Raw genomic sequence first — 20,436 nt, 5'->3', positions numbered from 1 at the left:
TCCTAAGGGTTTTTACAGATATGCGAACAATAAAAGGAGAGTTAAAGATAGAAAAGGTCCACTGGATGATGGGACTGGTGAACCATGTCAGGAACAGTATGAGATGGGAGAAATATTGAACAATTTTTTCTCGTCCGTATTCTCGAGGGAAAGGGACATTGGGCTATATGAGTTAAGAGACGCAAATGGCTTAGTTATGGAGAGGATAGGGATTAGTTAAGCAAGGGTTTTGGAGGTTCTAGGGTCAATTAAGGTGGATAAGTCTCCTGGTCCTGATGGGATTTTTCCCAGGACTTTAAGGGAGGTCAGGGAACAAATAGTGGGGGCACTGACAGTGATTTTTCAAAGATCACTGGAGGAGGGGGTGGTACAGCAGGATTGGAGGGTTGCAAATGTAGTTTTGTGTTCAAAAAAGGCAGTAGGTGTAGGCCAAGTCATTATCGGCCAGTAAGTTTGACTTCGGTGGTGGGGAAGGTTATGGAGGGTATTCTTCGAGATAGTATATACATATATGTGGATAGACAGGGATTGATTTGGGGCACCCAGCATGGGTTTGTAAAAGGAAAGTCATGTTTGACAAACCTTGTTGAGTTTTTTTAGGAAGTGACAAAAAAGGTGGATGAAGGTAGAGTGGTGGATGTGATCTATTTGGATTTTGGTAAGGCTTTTGATAAGATTCCGCATGCAATATTAATAAGGAAGTTTCAGTCACTAGGAATTAGCAGAGAGGTTATGACATGGGTTCAGAGGTGGCTAGGAGATAGACAGCAGAGAGTCATGGTGGACAACTGTCTGTCAGGTTGGAAGCCTGTGACAAGAGGGGTGCCTCAGGGATCAGTGCTGGGTCCCTTGTTGTTTATCATTTATATTAATGATTTAGAGGAGGGTGTGGTTAACTGGGTAAGCAAATATGCAGATGATTATGAAAATAGGGTGAGTGGTGGATAGTGAGATAGATTTTCTTGGATTACAGAAGGATTTGGTTTGTTTGGAAGAGTGGGCTGAAAGATGGCAGATGGAATTCAATGTAGACAAGTGTGAGGTGTTGCATTTCGGTAAAAATAACCAGAATAGGACATATACAGTTAAGGGGAGGGCATTGAGGCACGCAGAGGAGCAAAGGGACCTGGGGGTTATAGTATAGAGTTTACTGAAAGTAGATTCCAATGTAGACAGGGTGATTAAGAAGGCATATGGTATGCTGGCCTTCATAAATCATAGAATAGAGTATAGGAGCTGGGAGGTGATGCTGCATCTGTTTAAGGCATTGGTGAGGCCAGGATTGGAGTAATGTGCTCAGTTCTGGTCTCCAAATTATGGAAAGGATATACATAAGGTGGAGAGGGTGCAGAGAAGGTTTACAAGGATGTTGCCTGGCTTACAGCATCTGGATTACAGGGAGAGATTAAGGAGATTGGGACTATTCATTGGAGCGTAGACAACTGAGAGGGGGCTTGATAGAGGTATTTAAAATTATGAAAGGAATTGATAGTCTAGACATTAAACGACTCTTTCCCCTGAGGGCAGGGGAGATTGGAACAAGAGGCCATGAGTTAAGGGTAAGGGGGCAAAACTTTAGGAGAAATATTAGAGGTGTCTTTCTCACTCAGCGAGTGGTGGCAGAATGGAATGATCTTCCAAATGAGATAGTTGAGGCAGGGTCCCTTCTGTCAGTTAAGAGAAGGTTGGATATGTACATGGAGGTGAGGGGGTTGGAGGTTTATTGGCAGAGAGAGGGAGGTTTGAGCTAGTGGAGTTGTTCTAGTTAACTGGTGCGGACACAAAAGGCTGACATGGCCTGTTTACGCTCCATAAATGGTTATGTGGTTATATGGAGTCAAATTAATAGCAAGAACTAATGATAAGGTACAAAATATTCCTTGCCAAAAATTAAAGAGAGTAGGGCATAACCAAAACATACGATACAATGTACCTTCCTTAGCTAAGCATTTTTCACATTTAGTGGTAATATTAGGATAAAATTTAGCTACCTGAACCTTAGAAAAGTGTGCTTGATGGGCTACCTTAAATTGAATTAATGATTGCCAAATACAAAGAGAAGATGAGTGAACAGGTGTCAAAATAGAATCCTATGTAGTTTTGGCAAATGGTTTTTGAAAGTTTTATTCCCATAATTTCTTAATACCACCCAGAGAACTATCCCTAGATCTTGAGAGCAGTTCATAAAGGACAGAAAGCAATCCTTTATGATTAAAATTGTACACTTCCCAAATAAGGTTAAAATCTAATCCTGTAGAAGTCTCAATGTTAATGAAATTAACAAAAAAATGATTTTAGGTATTTTAAATTTATTAGATAATTGTTCAAAAGAAGCCAAACTTTGGTCAATATGTAGATCTAGAAAGATTGGATACCCAAGCTTAGCCACTGAATACAACCAATATCTTGGACCGAAGGTAGAAGAAAGGAATTACATAGAATAGGGCTTATCTATAAAAACCTACGCAAACCAAAATGTTTTCTAAATTGAAACCAAAGTGTGTCTAACTGCCAAATTATCAGTTAACTTGGAATTCAAAAAACATGAAACATTAAACATTCCAAATTCAATAAAAGTTAACTTTATGTTTCTCCTACTTCCTCCGAGGAAAGCAACTCTGAAATAATCTTTGTGCTCAGATTGAAGATGTCTAACATAATCCCCAATTTTGTTTTCAGAAAGTAAACCTTATGAAAAAACATTGTTGTCCAGTGTAATCACAATGTAAGAAATGTAAGTGGTGTTCCAGTAGTTCAGAGAGTCCGTGGCATGGTTGGAGTAGCGGTTAGCACAACACCCCTACAGCACCACCAATCGGGACCGGACCAGGGTTCAAATCTGTAAAGAGTTTGTACATTCTCTCCATCTCTGCATGGGTTTTCTCTGGGGGGTTTGGTTTCCTCCCACCGTTCAAAAACGTACCGGGGATGTAATGGGGGTAAATTGGATGGACTCGTGGACCAAAATAACCAGTTACATGGCTGCAGGTCTAAATAAAAACTGTCCTTTTTGTGATGTCAGAACAGTACTCAATTAGTGTAACAAAGTGTGATTCAAGAGCCTGATAGTTATTGGAAAGAAAACTGTTCTTGAACCTAAAAACCATGTACCTGTCCAAATATAATTAAAACCTTGTAATAGTTCCTGCTTTTGCCACTTTCTCTGGCAGCTCACTCCACATATCCACCACCCTCTCTGAAACACGTGATGCTGAATTGTTTCCATCAACTTTCCGCCCCCTCCCCCCACCACCAGGTTCTAAATCACACCTCACTAGGGGTCACTTGTAGAGTCCAATGAACTGACCAAACTGTATGTCTTTGAGATGAGAGAAGAAACTGAAACACCTGAAGGAATCCCACATGGTTTCATGCAAACTCTGCACTGACTGCTCTTGGGGTTAGGATTCGATCTAGGTCTCCAGCATGGCAAGATAGTACATCCTTGAATCGTTTGAGTAGCACCGTGAGTTTCAGGACAATTAAATGCTGGATTGGTTTTGAGTCCATGACAGAACACTTCAATTTGAACAGCTGCATCGGTTCTCCAGGCACTTGGCTCCCTGCTTTCAATTATGAAAATAGCCCTCTGGCTTCACAAATATGCCTATCACTCCAGAGCCTATGTTTGAATACAGTGATGCAAAAACATCTTCTGCTTTGTTTTCTCTCTCTGTTGGCCGTGAACAGTGAGCAAACAGATTTTTAAAGATTTATTCGAGTAATTCCAAGGATGAGAGGGGTTTCAGCCCTAAGGTTAAGGTGCAGTAAAAAAATGTTAGATTTGATTGAAGTGCAACTGGTTAAAAAAGAGTAAATAGAGCGAAGCTGTTTTAATTAGTGAAGGTTCAGAACAGAGGACACAATTTCAAAAAGAGGAGCATAGCTACAAGGAGAATGTGAGGAATTATGTTTTATTGCAAGGATTGGAAATGATTAAAAACACGTAATCTACAAGGGTACTGGAATCAGAATAACTCGGGGATTTAAATAGGGATTTGCATGGACACTGAGGAATAATATTTCTGTGGACATTGTTGACCTGCTAAACTTTGACCTATTTTTGCAATTCTATCTTTGACATCTTTCACCTACTACCGTCAAGAAGGAATATCAAAATTGGGACTTCTAGGCCGGGAAATAGCTTTTTTCCAGCGGTGAGATTGATGAACAGTATCCTGGGTTGTTAATTAATTAAATTGAGTAAATTATACCAGAATCCCTATTTTAGACTGTGTTTTATACATATGTGTGTCCTTATAATGTGCTGTGCGAGAAATGTTTTATGTGTGCGCTGTGGTCCAGAGAAACACTGTTTCATCTGGTTGTATACAGTATGTACACTTAATGTTCAAGCTCAAGTTTTTTTAATGATTGGATTGCACTAGTAGAACCCAAAAAATCAGCCTTCTTTGGTTCATGGTGCAAAGCATGTAGACAAAATCAAACATAACCCACATACAGACAAACAATTCATTGGCATGACAAATATACATATATAAAAATAAATATTGTTCAGTAAATATTGGAATCTCGGATGGTTAGCCTGAGCAGTTTCTTTGGTTGTTAAGTTCAAATTATAATAAACTTGAACTTGAGAAAAAAGATGGATTGCTTGTAGCTGATTTCCGATTTCAACCTCATATTCCTGCGCTCTCCCAAAAACCACAGCGCTGCAGTTTGCATCCACAGGGATTTCTTCATTTTCATTCTTTCTTTTAAAATTATTTTTTTATTGAGTTTTATCAGAAAAACAAACAAAAAAAGCAGTAAAATCAATTGCAATGAGAAACCTGTGCAGATTTACAAATAATAACATGTGGTACAGTAGCAATACGACTTCATTCTAAATCCAATACATACAATATTATCAAGGATAAGTAACAAAAAAAATGAAAAGAAAAAAGAAAATATTTCAGACCCACAGCAATCAAGGTTACAAGTCACATTGTATGAAGTGTTAAATCCGAACAAGTGAGCTCAGGGGATCCAAACAAGCATGGCCGGTGACATTCATCATTGCACCCAATTAGTGAAACAAGCTCTAAATGGGGCCCAAGTCCGAGCAAAAGAAATCTTGATTTTCATGAATTTATGCTTAATTATCTCCAGATTTAAAAAGCACATAAGACCTAATAGCCATTGATGGTGGGGTCTCATCTTTCCATTTTAACAAAATTGCTCTCCTTGCTAATAGAGTGGAGAATGTTATCATTTGTCTTTGATTAGAAGATAAAATAATATTGATAACTTTAGTAAAACCAAATAGTGCGATTACTGAGCATGGATCTAACGTGATTCTAAATAGGGTTGAAAAAGTTCTGAAAATGTTGGTCCAATATTTTTGCAAATTAGGGCAATTTTAAAACAGAGAGTATGACTCCGATGACCCGAAATGGTCGGGACGTGACCCATTTCGGATAAACAGTTTTCTCAGAGAACTGATCATTTTTTAAAAGCAGTTCAATAGCAAGAGAAAATCACTTGTGTATCTACGGAAAGAACAACAAGGTAAGGCTTTATAAGCATTAAAATAAAGTTTAACTCTCACCAAAATAACGCTGGCCACTGCTGATCACCAACACTTCCCCACCGAAGCCTCACTTGTGCCAGGAGCCTGAGGGTCCTGCTCCTGCCTGGGAGTTGAGGTCCCTGCTGCTGCTAGGAGCCCGAGGTCTGCTGCCACCACCACCGGGAACCTGAGTTCCGCTGCTGCCGGTGCCGAGAGCCCAAAGTTTGTTGCTGCCATCGTCGGGGGCATGAGGTCAGCTGGCCTTCAGTGCTGGGAACCTAAGGTCAGTTCTGCTCCAAAAAAATTCAGATAAATGAGGATTTCAGAGATCGTCATTTATCCAATTTTTTAAAAAATGCAGATAACTGAGGATTTTGGAGAATCTGATTTTGGATAAATCAGAGTTATACTGTATGTAACAAAGAGGCATCAAATATTTTACATTTGTCACAAAGTGAACTAATATCAGAATAAATGTGAGAAAGTTTGACTTTGGAGCAATGTACACAATGTAGAACTTTGAATTGAATAAGACTCTGCCCAGCACTCAATGATGAATGGTAAATCAGGCCCAAAAATGAAGTCCTGTAGCCGACCGCCACAAAGAAACACACTAACACACAGTGTGGCAGGTTAAGCTCACTCCTTTATTAGGGCTGGAAAGGCTGCTTTTATACTGTTCAAGTTCCCGCCGTTTTTGCTGTTTGACTGAGTCAGCCATATGAATATCAATAGCGGGCAGGAACATCCATCCATATGAATGCCTTTCTTCCCCAGCCTGTTTCTGCTGAGTTAGCTGGGCAGTTTGACCAATACCATTTTAGGGCTGTTGGTCTGATACTGCCCCTGCTTCTACCCCCACCGGTTCATTGTCCTGGGAGTCATTTTAGCGATCTCTGTCCGCATCTGCTGCCGCGCGATGTGCCGGCCCGATCTCCGCAATTGCGGGCCGCCACATGACACCCCCCCCCACACACCCCAAAACCAGCGTTACAGTCTATAGTGTCTGTAGGTATAGCCCCAAAGTCTTTTGTGGTCTGCCTCTGAGTTGAGGTGTTGGTGTCTCCACAAGTTCTGCTGGGTCTGAGTGGGCAGGCTTGAGTCTATCTGTAGTGAAGACCTCTGGTTTACCACAGATGTCCAGTTCGAAGGTGGCTCCGTTGTACCGGATGACTTGAAAGGGACCTTCATATGGCTTCTGCAGTGATGAACGGTTGGGTCCTCTGTGTACAAACACGTACTCACAGTCCTCGAGTTCTTTGGGAATGTTGGACTTGGCTTGTCCGTGACTGGAGGGTGGGATCGGAGCCAGGTTACCGACCTTTTTGCGCAGCATGCCCAGGAAGGTGGTTGTCTCCTCCTGCTGCCCTCTGGCCTGTGGAACAAAATCTCTTGGAACCGTGAGTGGTGCTCCATAGATGAGTTCACCAGACGATGCATGGAGGTCTTCTGTCAGTGCAGTTCGGATGACCAGTAGTGCCATGGTAGCTCGTTCACTCAGTTGGGGCCCTTGAGTCTGGTTATGAGGGCGGTCTTGAGGTGCCTGTGGAAACGCTCCACCACGCCGTTGGCTTGCAGGTGGTATGCCATCATATGGTGTAGCTGAGCGCCCCACAGATTGGCAATGCCGGTCTACAAACTGGAGGTGAACTGTGCACCTCAGTCAGAAGTGATGTGCTGTGGCAGTCTGAATCTTGCAATCTTGAAATCCTGAGAGACTGGCAAGGGTCCCACTATGTCCACATGAATGTGGTCAGACCTGTGTTCCGTTGGTTCGAAAGGCTGTGAGGGGACCTTGGCATGTCGCTGCACTTTGGCTGTTTGGCACTGCGTACACACCTTGGCCCACCCCCAGATTTGTTTCTGCAATCCACGCCACACATACTTCCTGGCCACCAGCTGGACCATAGTCCTGATGGCTGGGTGTGCCAGCCCATGAATGGAGTCAAAAACACATCGCCTCCATGCCATTGGGACAATAGGTCGAACTTGCCCGGTAGCCATATCGCACAGGAGGGTGGAAGTACCTGTGCCAACTGGAACGTCCTGAAGCTGAAGGTCTGTGACAGCGGTCCTGTACTGCGGGATCTCGTCGTCCTGCTGCTGAGCCTCTGCTAGTGCTGTGAAGTCCAGACCGTTGACCAGGGAGTGGATGCTGTGTCTTGACAAGGTGTTCGCGACCACGTTGTCTTTGCCCGAGATGTGCTTGACTTCGGTGGTGTACTCCGAGATGTAAGACAAGTGTCTCTCTTGGCGGGCTGACCAGGAATTGGACATTTTAGCCAGGGTGAAAGTCAGTGGTTTGTGGTCCGTAAAAGCCTTTCCCTCAAGAAAGTACCAGAAGTGGCGGATGGCTAAGTACAGCGCCGGCAGCTCTCTATCGAAACCACTGTACTTTAGTTCAGGGGACCGCAAATGTTTACTGAAGAAAGCTAGTGGGTACCAACTTCCTTCTATTTGCTACTCCAGGACTCCATCAATTGCTGTTCCTAAGGCATCGACAGTGAGGGCCATGAGTGCATCTGGTCTGGGGTGGGTCAGGAGTGCAGCTTTGGCCAGGGCTTCTTTGAAATGCATGTGCAGATTCGTTGTCCCAGGTCAGGTCCTTTTCCTTGCAGGACATCAGGATGAACAGAGGGTGCATCAGCCCCACGAATTCCTGCAGACTGGGCTTCGGGAAGCTGCGGATGGCCTCTACCTTGTTGGGCAGTGGTGTAGCCCAAGAAGTCGATGGTCTTCTGGCCAAACTGACATTTGGTCAGGTTGATGGTGAGGCCAAACTCCTGCAGACAACTACAGAAATTTCGGAGGTGCTGAAGGTGTTCCTTTCAGGTTCTACTTGCCACGAGGATATCGTTGAGGTAGACGAAAGTGCCGCCCAGATCTCAGCCCACCATGTCCATCAGTCGCTGGAATGTCTGTGCCACATTTTTGAGCCCAAATGGCATCCTCAGGAACTCAAACAGCCAAAATGGAGTGATGATGGCCGTCTTAGAGATGCCATCAGGATGCACTGTGATCTGGTCATATCCTCACACGAGGTCCACTTTTGAGTATATTGCTGCCCCGTGCAGGTTTTCCACAGAATCCTGGATATGTGGCATGGGGTAATGGTCTGGGATGGTGGCCTCATTGAGCCAGCTATAGTCGCCACATGGTCTCCAGCCCTCAGTTGCTTTAGGCACTATGTGCAGGGGCAAGGTCCATGGGCTGTCTGACCGTTGAACAACATCCAACTTCTCGAGCTTGTGGAACTCCTCCTTGGCCAGTTGGAACTTCTCTGGGGGAAGTCGTCTCGCTTTTGTGTGGAGAGGTGGGGCCTTGGTCAGGATGTGATGTCTGATGCCATGTCAAGGCATCTCCACTGTGAACTGAGGGTAAAGGAGTGCCGGAAATCCTACTAGCACCTTGGAGAATTCATCCTCCGAGCTGTGGACAGAGCCCAGGTGCATTGCCAGAAACCTAGCGCCCCTCAGTGCGATGGTCTGGTAGGTCTCAGAGTGGATGAGTCGCTTACCCTTAAGGTCCACTAGGAGGCTGTGGGCTCCCAGGAAATCCACTCCGAGGAGTTTTGTTGTTCTACTGCGGCCAGCGTGAACTCCCACGAGAAGTGACTGCCCTCGAACTGCGGCTCTGCCCTATGAATGCCATAGGTCCGTATACTGCTGTTGTTGGCAGTCCTTAATGTGAGTCCCGCTAGCCTGCGCCTAGTGTCCAATGCTGTCAGGAGTATCACGCTGATTTCTGCTCCTGTATCCACCAGGAAGTGTGCGGTCCCAGACGTACAGGAGACTCTCTTGGTGGTCAGCTGTCATGGCCATCAGCGACAGCTGGCCTTGTCGTTTCCCTGGAACTCGCAGGGGGACTGGCATCAGCAGGACTTGGTGCCCCATCTCCAGTGGTAGAAGCCCCATCTGTCACTGGACTCGCTCCTGCCCCTCATCTGCTGTTCCTTGCTTGGGACTGCTCTGGTCTAATTGTGGGACTTCTTTACAAGCCCCACGGCAGCCAAGCACTTCTGTTTCTGTTTCCACAGAATGTCTGCCCATGCTGCGACTTTCCAGGGGTCAGTGAAATCCACATCCACCAGGAGCAGTTGGATGTTCCAGGAACACCTGCTCGAACATGACGCTGCCCATCTCCCAGGAGGGCCAGCATCTTATTGATGAGTGCAGATGGGGATCAGTCTCCAAGCCCATCCATTTGGAGCAAACATGCTCCTCGCTCTCGCCGCGAGAGTCCGAACCTCTCAGTTAATAGCTCTTTGAAGACAGTGTAAGTGCCTTTTAATGCTTGTGGATAAAGTTGGCTACTCTGTCTGCAGTCTGCGGATCTAGGACACTGACTACATGGTAGTACCGTGTGTTCTCTGCTGTGATGCCCCGAATCTGGAACTGAGCCTCTTGCTGGTTGAACCGCACGTCGGGGTGAACTGTCCAGCAGGTCAGAAGCTTCAGACCGGCTGCGCTGTCTGCTGCTTCAATCTCCATCGCTAGGTTTAGATTCCTTTGAAACCGTCGGGGTCACCAATTGTAGCCGATCGCTACAAAGAAACACACACACAAGCTCATTCACTTTATTAGGTCTGGAAAGGCTGCTTTTATACTGTTCAAGTTCCCGCCGTTTTTGCTGATTGATTGAATCACAATAGCGGGCAGGAACATCCATGCATATGAATGCCCTTCTTCCCCAGCCTGTCTCTGCTGAGTTAGCTGGGTAGCTTGACCAATGCCATTTTAGGGCTGTTGGTCTGATGTTGCCCCAGCTTCTACCCCTCTCAGTTCATTGTCCTGGGAGTCGTTTTAGCGATCTTTGTCCGCGTCTGCTGCTGCGCGATGTGTCGTCCTGATCTCTGCAATTGTGGGCTGCCACAGTCCATACTTCTTTTGAGAAAGAGATATTCAGATTATTCTCCCATTCAGTTTTAATTCCACTTGATAAAATTGTTTTCATATTCAATATTTCATAATATAAAGCAGATATCATGCTTTTATGAATAAATTGTAACTCGAAGAGTTCATTGATACAATTTAGGTCAGGAAGAGTAAGAAATATTAGCTTAGAGTGAACAAAATGTCAAATTTGATAGTATCTGAAATAATGTCTATTTGATAGGTTAAATATCATCCCCAATTGTTGAAGAGATATAAAAAGTTGTTGTATATAAAGATTTTTAAAATTATAATACCAAAAAAAATCCATTCTTGAAAACCGGCATCTAAAATAGGTGGTCGAAATAAATAATTAGATATTATAGGACTTGTAACTAAAAATCCTGTAAATCCAAAAAAAAATTTCTGAATTGATTCCAGATCTTCAATCCTTATGTCATTAAGTTCTTTGTCAATTTTTGAATAGAGATAGGTAATGATGACCTCAATACTGCCCAAAGGGAGATATTTCTTAGGGACTTCAACTCCCTCTCAATCCAATTAGGATATTCATCTGTCTTTTCACAATGCAACAAAAGTAACATATTTCTTATGTTTTAGTCCAGTAGTAAAAATGGAAATTAAGTAGGGCCAATCCCCCATTATTTCTAGTATTCTGATATACCTTTTATTCAGTCTAGGTTTCTTGTTTTGCCATATATATGACATAATAATTGATCTGAATTTGTCAAAAAAGGATTTAGGAATAAATATTAGCAGTGATTGAAAGAGGTATAAAAATTTTGGTAGAATATTCATTCCAACCGAATTAATACGACCAATCATAGTCAATGAGAGTGGTGACCATCCTGTAAGAATTGATTTGGTTTGGTTGACTAAAAGTGCAAAGATTTCTTTAAAAATATTTTTTTAAATTCTTAGTGATGATAATTCAAAAGTATTTAAAGTTTTCATTCACTATTTTGAATGGATATTTAGAATAAAGTCCCAGTGAACCCTTCAGTAGTTGTATTCGGCCTTATAAAGATTGATCTTATAACCAGAAAACCTACTAAAACAAGAAAGTAAATGACAGTAAATTCAATACGGATAACTCAGGGTTGGAAATGAACAATAAAAGGTCATCCACATCAAGAGATAAACTATGTTCAGCAGTTTATCTCTAAACAACCAGTAAAATCAAGATTTGCATGCAGAGCAATAGCAAATGGTTCCAGTACTGTCAAAAAGCAATGGGGTCAGATGACAGCCTTGTCTCAAGCCTCGATGTAGTTTAAAAAGCTTGGAATTGCTGAGAATTGGTTTGAAATGAGGCCATTAGAGATGTATATAAAAGTTTTATCCAATGTAGAAAAGCTAGACCAAAATTAAATTTTACTTGGGTGGCAGATAAATATTCCCATTCTACTCTGTCAAACATTTTTTCAGCATCTAAGGATAAAATACATGCATTGTTACGAGTATAAAGTGTGTATATGGTATTCAGTAATCTATGGATATCTATTTTTAATGAAATCTGTTTGATCCAAGATATTTGTACCTGTTAAGACATTCTCCAATCGATATGCTAAAACTTTAGATAAAATCATAACATCCACATTTTGAAAGGAGATTGGTCTGTAAGGTGCAAAATCCTCTGAGTCTGCCTTTTTTAAAATCACTGAAATAGTTGCTTCATTAAATGAAGGAGACAATTTTCCTTCTCAGAAAGAGTTGTTTAATACCAAGTTTAAATGTGGGACAAGTTGTTTAGAAAAAGTTTTGTAAAACTCAACTGGATAACTGGTTTACTGGGCCTAAAGTAAAGTAAAGGTAAAGTAAGTTAAAGTTGGGAGAGGAAGGGAGTAAAGTGTTAAAGGGAGAGAAGGAAAGGAGTCTTTTTAAAGGCACTTACCTAGGGACCTGTTGATTAAATCGGGAAGGGAGGGAGTCAGAGGTGACTGTTAGAAGAGGAGAGGCTGATGGGAAGGTAAGGGCCTATAAAAAGGCAGTGACCGGGGCCTGATCGAACACTCGAGGGACCAGAGGAAGTAAGAGGTGAGCAGGTAAGAGGTGTTATTCTAAGGGCTTTTACTGGGCCAGGTTTATTTAATGAATTGGTTAATAGGTCAATTGGTCAAGGGCCAATAAAAGGAGGGTATCTATTAGGGAGCGGCCGAGGCGAGTGAGTGGCCTAGTGAACAAGTGGGACTTCCAGGCTTTGGCTTATCAGGCTTCGGAGAAAGCAGGCGAGGAGAAAGGTGGGCTTTCTTATTTACCCTTCTTAGGTCAGTTTTTGATTAAAGAGCTGAGACATGCCTATGGGGTTAATATTCTGCTCAAGTTGCCAGATGTGGGAACCATGGGAGAGTTCCTCCCTCCCAAGTAGCCATGTCTGTGCCAAGAGCAACAAGGTGAAGTTCCTTAGAAACCAGGTTTGTGATCTGGAGCTCCAGCTTGAGGACCAACAGCTCATCAGGGAAAGCGAGGAGGCAAGTGAGAGGACCTTTTCCCTCCCCAGAGTGCATGCATGTAAGGGGGGTACCGGGACACAACGGTTAAAGGATAAAATTAAGGAGCTGGAGTTGCAACGTGATGATCTGAGGCTTATCAGGGAAAGTGAGGAAGTTATTGACATGACTTTCAAGCAGATGGTTACCCCCAGACTGGGGGAGTCAGGTAAGTGGACTACTGTCAAAGGTGGGAGGAAGGTTGCTCAGTCAGTGGAGAGCACGCCAGTGGCTACTCCTCTTAGCAACAAATCTATTGTTTTGGATGATGTTGGGGAAGATGGCCAGTCTGAGATTGGATCAAGGGAGCCAGCAGTGCAGAATGGAAGGAAGAGGGACAAGGTGGTCTCCATTATCAGGAGAACAGACAGAAGGTTCTGTGCACCCAACAGGTATTCCCGCATGTTATGTTGCCTTCCAGGAGCCAGAGTGCGGGATATCTCGGACAGGGTTCATGGTATTCTGAGTGGAATGTGTGAGCAGCTGGACATCCTGGTACATGTAGGTACCAATGTCATTGACAAATTTAGAGAGGAGTTACTTAAGAGTGAGTACTGTGAGCTAGGATGGAGATTAAAAAGCAGGACCACCAAGGTCATAATCTCAGGGTTTCTACCTGTACTGTGTGCGGGAAGGGGCAAAAATGAAAAAGTTCAGAAAGTTGAATGTATGGCTGGAGGACTGGTGCAGGGTTTAAGGTTTCAGGTTCATGGATCATTGGGATGTCTTCTGGGGGAGACCTGACCTCTACAGGAAGGATGGGTTGCACCTAAATCCAAAGGGGGCAAATATACTTGCAACAAGGTTTAATAATGCTGTTCGATATGTTTTAAACTGAATTAGCAGGGGGAGGGGATCCAGACAGATAGGGTAATGGATAGGAAGGAGAACATAGGGGTAGTTTCAATAGTCGGTGAAATCTCAAAGCCGGAGGGAGCAAAAAAGGATAGAGAGCTTCAGAGAGGGTGTCAGGTAGCAAATTGGAGACAGCAGGGTGGTAGAGTTTCATGGTTTTGTATATGAATGGATGGAGTATAAGGAATAAAATGGATGAGCTTGAGGCACAAATGGACATTGGATGTTAAGATGTTATTGGAGTAATGGAGACATGGCTGCAGGAGGGACAGGATTGGGAATTAATGTTCCAGGATATACGTCCTTAAGAGGTGGGGTGGATCTGTTGATGAAGAATGAAATTCAGGTGATGGAAAGGAAAGACATTGAATCAGGTGGAGTAGAGTCTGTTTGGATAGAGTTGAGAAATTTCAAAGGCAAAAGAACCATAATGGGGGTCATATACAGATCTCCAAACAATAGCTCTGAGGTGGGAATCAGTATAAATAAAGAATAAAAAATGGCATGTCAGAGTGGTAGTGATACAGTAGTTATGGGTGACTTCAACTTGCAAGTGGACTGGGAAAATCAAGTAGGTGTGGGAAAGCTAGAGAGTGAGTTTATAGAATGTCTCTGAGATACATTCTTGGAGAAGCTTGTGACGGAACCTACCAGGGTGAAGTCGATTCTAGACTTGATACTGTGCAATTTCATCGAGTTAATAAGGGACCTTGAGGTAGGGGAGCCATTAGGTAATAGTGTCCATAATATGATTACTTTTAATCTGCAAATGGAAAGGGAGAAGAGAAGGAAGTCAGAAACATTAGTGCTACAGCTAAATACAACTATGAGAGAGGAGCTAGCCAAAATAAAATGGGAGGACAACTGGGCAAAAATGGCAGGTATTTCTAGACATTTTTTTCACAGGATTGAGAATAGATTCATCCCAAAGAGGAGGAAAAGCTCTTCAAAGATCAAATGGCAGCTGTGGCTGACAAAGGAGATCAAGTTCAGTATCAGGTCCAAAATAAATAAATATAAGATGGCAAAGCAGAGTGGGAGGTTAGAGGATTGGGAAGCTTTTAAAATCCAACAGAGAGAAACTACGAAAGTCATTCAGGAGGGGAAAATGAAGTACGAGAGTAAATTGGCAAGTAATATAAAAAGGGATAGCAAAAGCTTCTTCAGATATGTTAAAAGGAAGAAATTGGTTAGGGCCAAAATTGGGCCCTTGAAAATGAAGAAAGGTGAAATTATTAATGGAGACATGGAGATGGCTGAGGAATTTAACAATTACTTTGTATCTGTTTTCACCAAGGAGGATATAGGTTATGATCAGAATAGGGGTAAGGGGTCAAGTAGTATTTAGGGACTTGGTGAAATTACTGAAGGAAATAGAGAATTTGATGGATATTCAGATCCAGAAGCAGGTGGTTGTGAGCAAATTGTTAGCACTGAGGCCTGATAATTCCCCTGGGCCTGATGGGCTGCATCCCAGGGTGCTTAGAGAGGTTGCTCTGGAAATCGTGGAAGCACTGGTCGACATTTTCCAAAGTTCTTTAGATTCTGGGCAAGTGTCTGCAGACTGGAGAATGGCTTATGTTGTACCATTTTTTAAGAATGGAGGGAGAGAGAATACGGGAAATTATAGACCGGTCAGCCTGACGTCAGTGGTGGGGAAGATATTGGAATACATCATTAAAGGAGATATAGCAGAATACTTAGGAAAGAATAATAGTCTAGGTGCTGGTCAGCATGGGTTCCTTAAAGGAAAATTTTGCATGACTAATCTCCTGGAATTTTTCGAGGATGTAACAAGGAGGGTGGACTCGGGAGAGCCAGTGGATTTGGTGGACTTTCAGAACGCCTTTGATAAAGTCCCACAGAGAAGGCTAGTTTGCAAAATCAAGGAGCATGGTATCGGGGATAGGGTGCTGTCATGGATAGATAATTGGTTGAGAAATACGAAAGAAAGAGTTGGGATAAACGGGTCATTTTCTGGATGGCAGGATGTGACGAGTGGAGTTTATCATTGATAAACTCAGTTGTTTATCATTTATGTAAATGATTTGGAAGAGGGGATAAATAACTACATATGCAAATTCACAGATGACACTAAACTGGGTGGGAGTGTAAAGAGCGAGGAGGATGTCAGGAAATTGCAAGGGGAATTGGATAGTTTAGGGGTGTGGGCAGAAAGAAGGCAGATGAAGTTTAATATGAGTAAATTCAAGGTTGTCCATTTTGGAGCCAGAAACAGGAGAGCAGAATATTATTGAAATGGAGTTAAGCTAGGGAGTGGTGTAAGGCAAAGGGATCTGGGCGTACTTTTTCACCAGTCATTGAAATCTAGCGAGCAGGTTCAGCAAACGATGAAGAAGGTGAACGGTATGATGGCTTTCATAAAGAGGGGATTGGAGTATAGGAGTAGAGAAGCCCTCGTGCAGTTGTACAGGGCCCTGGTGAGACCTCACCTGGAGTATTGCGTCCAGTTCTGGTCCCCATATTTAAGAAAGGTCGTACTTGCTATAGAGGGAGTGCAGCACAGGTTTACAAGGTTAGTTCCTGGGATGGCAGGATTGTCATATGCAGATAGGTTAGAAAGACTTGGATTATATACGATGGAGTTTAGAAGGATGAGGGGAGACATGATTGAGGTATTTAGGATTATCAAAGGGCTTGACAGGGTGAAATCAGAGCACATATTCCCAATGATGGGTGAGACTAGGACTAGAGGGCCTAAAAGAACTAAAGGCCAATTTTATATTCATGGAGAGAAGTCTGGTAAACTGTTGGCTAACCAATTGAAAGCCATATCAACTAATAAGAAAACTAATAAGATACGTCTCACTGATGGTAATATTTTAAAAAAATTTCTATACTAATTTATATTCCTCTGAATTTAATAATCACCAGAGTCTGCTCACATACAGCCTGTTTTGGCAGCAGATACATCTCTCGCCCCTACGAGCCTACCGTACCTGCAGTCCAATTGAAGATTGGACGTACTGACATACGTCGAGAGTGGTGTCTTTACCATCGCCGTTGGGGAAAAAAATGCCCATAAGTGCGTCCAGCCATGTACCGATTGCAGGAAAAAGGGAGGAAATGTAAAGTAGTGGCCTCGGCAGCTGGCACAAATACGGGCCTATTGTATCTTCAAGACAATGCGGGTAAGCGCAGGTTTCTTGTAGACACAGATGCTGAGAGTTTACTCCTGCCAACATATTTTGAAAGGACACTTAAACATCAACACTTGGCTCTTTGACCGGCAAATGGAACTACCATTCCCAGCTTTGGCGCACGACGGATCACAATTGGAATACGTGGGACCACATTCCATTGGAATTGTGTCTTAGCTTCTGTTGCTCAACCTATTCTGGGTGTGGACTCTTTACGATCCTATGACTTACTGGTGGACAAGAAATGGAGTAAATTGGTTCATGCCACCACCTTTCAGACATACCCACTGGCATGCAGCAAAGGGAGAGTTTCCTAGCTCAGGGTATAAAAGCTGCCCTGATCAATTAATTACCCCGCATTCTCACTCCTAATTTCAATGCCTCAAAAACAGCCCATGATGTGTCTCATTACATAGACACTTCAGATCCACTGATTCACGCCAGAGCTTGTCGTCTTCCACCTGATAAACTGCTGCAAGCAAAGGCAGAGTTTACGGCAATGGAGGAGATGGGTATCATTTGACGCTCCAACAGTCCTTGAGCAACACCATTGCACATGATACCCAAGAAGACTAGTGGATGGAGACCCTGCAGCGATAACCGTAGGCTTAATGACGTTACTACACCTGACAGGTACCCAATTCCTCATAGACAGGATTTCGCCTCCCATCTACACCGTTGCCACATTTTTTCCAAGGTTGATCTGGTCAAAGGATATCATCAGATATCCCTATCCATAAGGATGATATCCCTAAAACAGCAATTATTACCCCTTTTGGGCTTTTTGAATTCCTCAGAATGCTGTTTGGATTGAAAAACGCTGCTCAAATATTCCAGTGTCTGATGGATGCTTTAGTCAGGGATTTGAAGTTTGCATACTTGGATGACATCCTCGTAGCTGGTCAAACTGAACAAGATCACCACCTGCATTTGTGCCGCCTTTTCCAACAGCTAGAGGAATTCAGTCTTAATATCAACCCTGGCAAATGTCAATTTGGCAGATCCACCATCGTCTTCCTAGGACACAAGATCAAGGCCGACGGTATATTTCCATTATCCAGCAAGATAGATGCAGTCTGTGCTTTTTCCAAACTTACCACGGTTAAGGGACTGCAGAAATTTCTGGGCCTGATAAACTTCTATCACCGGTTTATTCCTGCAGCTGCTGACATTCTTCGACCACTGTTTCAGATCGTCTCCACCAAGCACAGGGACATCACCTGGACATCAGAGTCAGAGGTTGCGTTTATGACTGCCGAAGAGGCATTGGTCAAAGCAGCAATGCTCGCCCATCCCAACCCTGCGACTACCTTGATACTGTGATACACACCTTGAGTTCGGCTGTGGGTGTGGTTCTCGAGCAGTACGTCAATGGCTATTATCCTCACTTTATTCAGCAGGCATTTAAGGCCAGCAGAACTTAAATATAGTACATTTGATGGGGAACTGTTGGCATTGTACCTAGCCGCATGGCACTTCCGATATATTTTGGAAGGTCCCCATTTCACTGTGTTTACGGATCATAAGCCACTAATTTTTGCCTTCAGCAAAATAACGGATCCATGGTCAGCAAGACAACAGCGTCACTTACCGTCTTGACGGACGTAGTTTTTTAACAGTCTGTTGATATTTTCTTTTACCTTTTTTTTTGCATATAAACCATTAGGCACTAATCCAACACCTCTTATTATTTATAAACTTTTAAAAGAACTTTAACGGGCACTTAAAGACAAAACAATAAATCAGAGTCAGGAGAAGGCACGTCTGTTCCCTACGCCATCTTGTCTCAGATATGTTGTCCAGGCCTAATGTATATCACATTCAGGGTGGAATCGATATTCCTGAATTGGCCAGTGCACAGGCCATAGACCCTGATGTTCAGGCATGCAGTACGGCCATTACTAACCTGGACATACAACAGGTGGCACCACAACAGGGTGGACAAACCCTTCTTTCTAACATGTCTTTGGGCTACCCTAGACCATTGATTCTGGCATCATGGAGGCGACGCCTTTTCGACCAGATACACGGCTTGTCTCATCCATGCATCAGAACATCAGTCAAGCTCATGTCAAATAAATACGTGTGACAAGGACTAAGAAAAGACATCGCTCAGTGGGCATGTACTTGTGCCTCCTGCCAGACGGCCAGAATTCAGCGGCCCACCAAGGCACCTCTTCAGCCTTTTCCAGCGGGACGCAGGAGGTTCGAACACGTTCATGTGGACCTGTTGGGACCATTGCCAGTATTTAAAAACATGAGGTACATTTTAACAGTGGTGGACGGTTTCACACGCTGGGCAGAGGCCATCCCGTTGCCATCCAATAACACTGAAACATGCTAGGGCATTCATCATCAATTGGATCACTAGATTTGATGTCCCAACGCACACAACTTCAGACCGTGGAGCTGAATTTACCTCTTCATTATGGTCTGCCTTTGCGAGCTTTTGTGGCTCACATCTGCAAACTACGGCATACCACCCACCATCCAATGGTCTTGTGGAACGTTTCCACTGGCAACTAAAGTCCGAGCTTAAGGCCTGACTCACCGGCCCCAATTGGGTCGATGAGTTGCCATGGGTTCTACTAGGAGTTCGCACGGCCCCAAAGGAAGATTTGTCTGCATCACTGGCAGAGATGGTTTATGGCACGGTACTTACATTTCCAGAGGACATTCATTTCACAACCAACTCTGACCTGGACGTCCTTCAACATATTCAACGTGGTATCACTAGCAGGAAACCTATTACCACATAACCATATAACCACTTACAGCACAGAACAGGCCAGTTCGGCCCTACTAGTCCATGCCGTAACAAATTCCCACCCTCCTAGTCCCATTGACCAGCACCCGGTCCATACCCCTCCAGTCCTCTCCTCTCCATGTAACTATCCAGTCTTTCCTTAAATGTAACCAATGATCCCACCTCAACCACGTCTGCCAGAAGCTCATTCCACATCCCCACCACCCTCTGCGTAAAGAAATTTCCCCTCATGTTCCCTTTATAATTTTTCCCCTTCAATCTTAAACCATGTCCTACCAGCTGGCATGAAACTCCTAAACAACATGTGCTCCCACAGCTCCTCGACGCTGATTTTGTTTTTGAACGCAGACAGGTACCAGGAGCGCCGTTACAAAGACCATATGAGGGCCCTTTTCACGTGATTAAGAGGGACGGGTTTGTGTTTACTTTGGACATTGGGGGACATTCGCAGCTGTTTAATGTAGACAGACTCAAGCCTGCCCATATGGATCCCACTGCACCCATTCAATGCCCCCAGCCCAGATGGCGTGGGCATCCTCCTAAGGGACACACAACTGGTGTTTTAATTTCCGGCGACTATTCTGGGGAGGTGCTATAGCAGGCTGAGCAGGTGCACAGCGCGGCAATGCAAACTGTCACCAGCATAGTTCTGCGCATGTTGGAACCCTAATGCGGACTCATCTAATGGACCACATGCAAGGGATACTGAGTGCTGAGGAATGGCACATTGAGCTGTTTGGTCTCCTGCCAGAAGGCGCAG

Source organism: Narcine bancroftii, chromosome 3 (assembly GCF_036971445.1).
Source record: "Narcine bancroftii isolate sNarBan1 chromosome 3, sNarBan1.hap1, whole genome shotgun sequence".
Lineage (NCBI taxonomy): Eukaryota > Metazoa > Chordata > Chondrichthyes > Torpediniformes > Narcinidae > Narcine > Narcine bancroftii.
Note: the sequence above shows the minus strand (reverse complement) of the source record.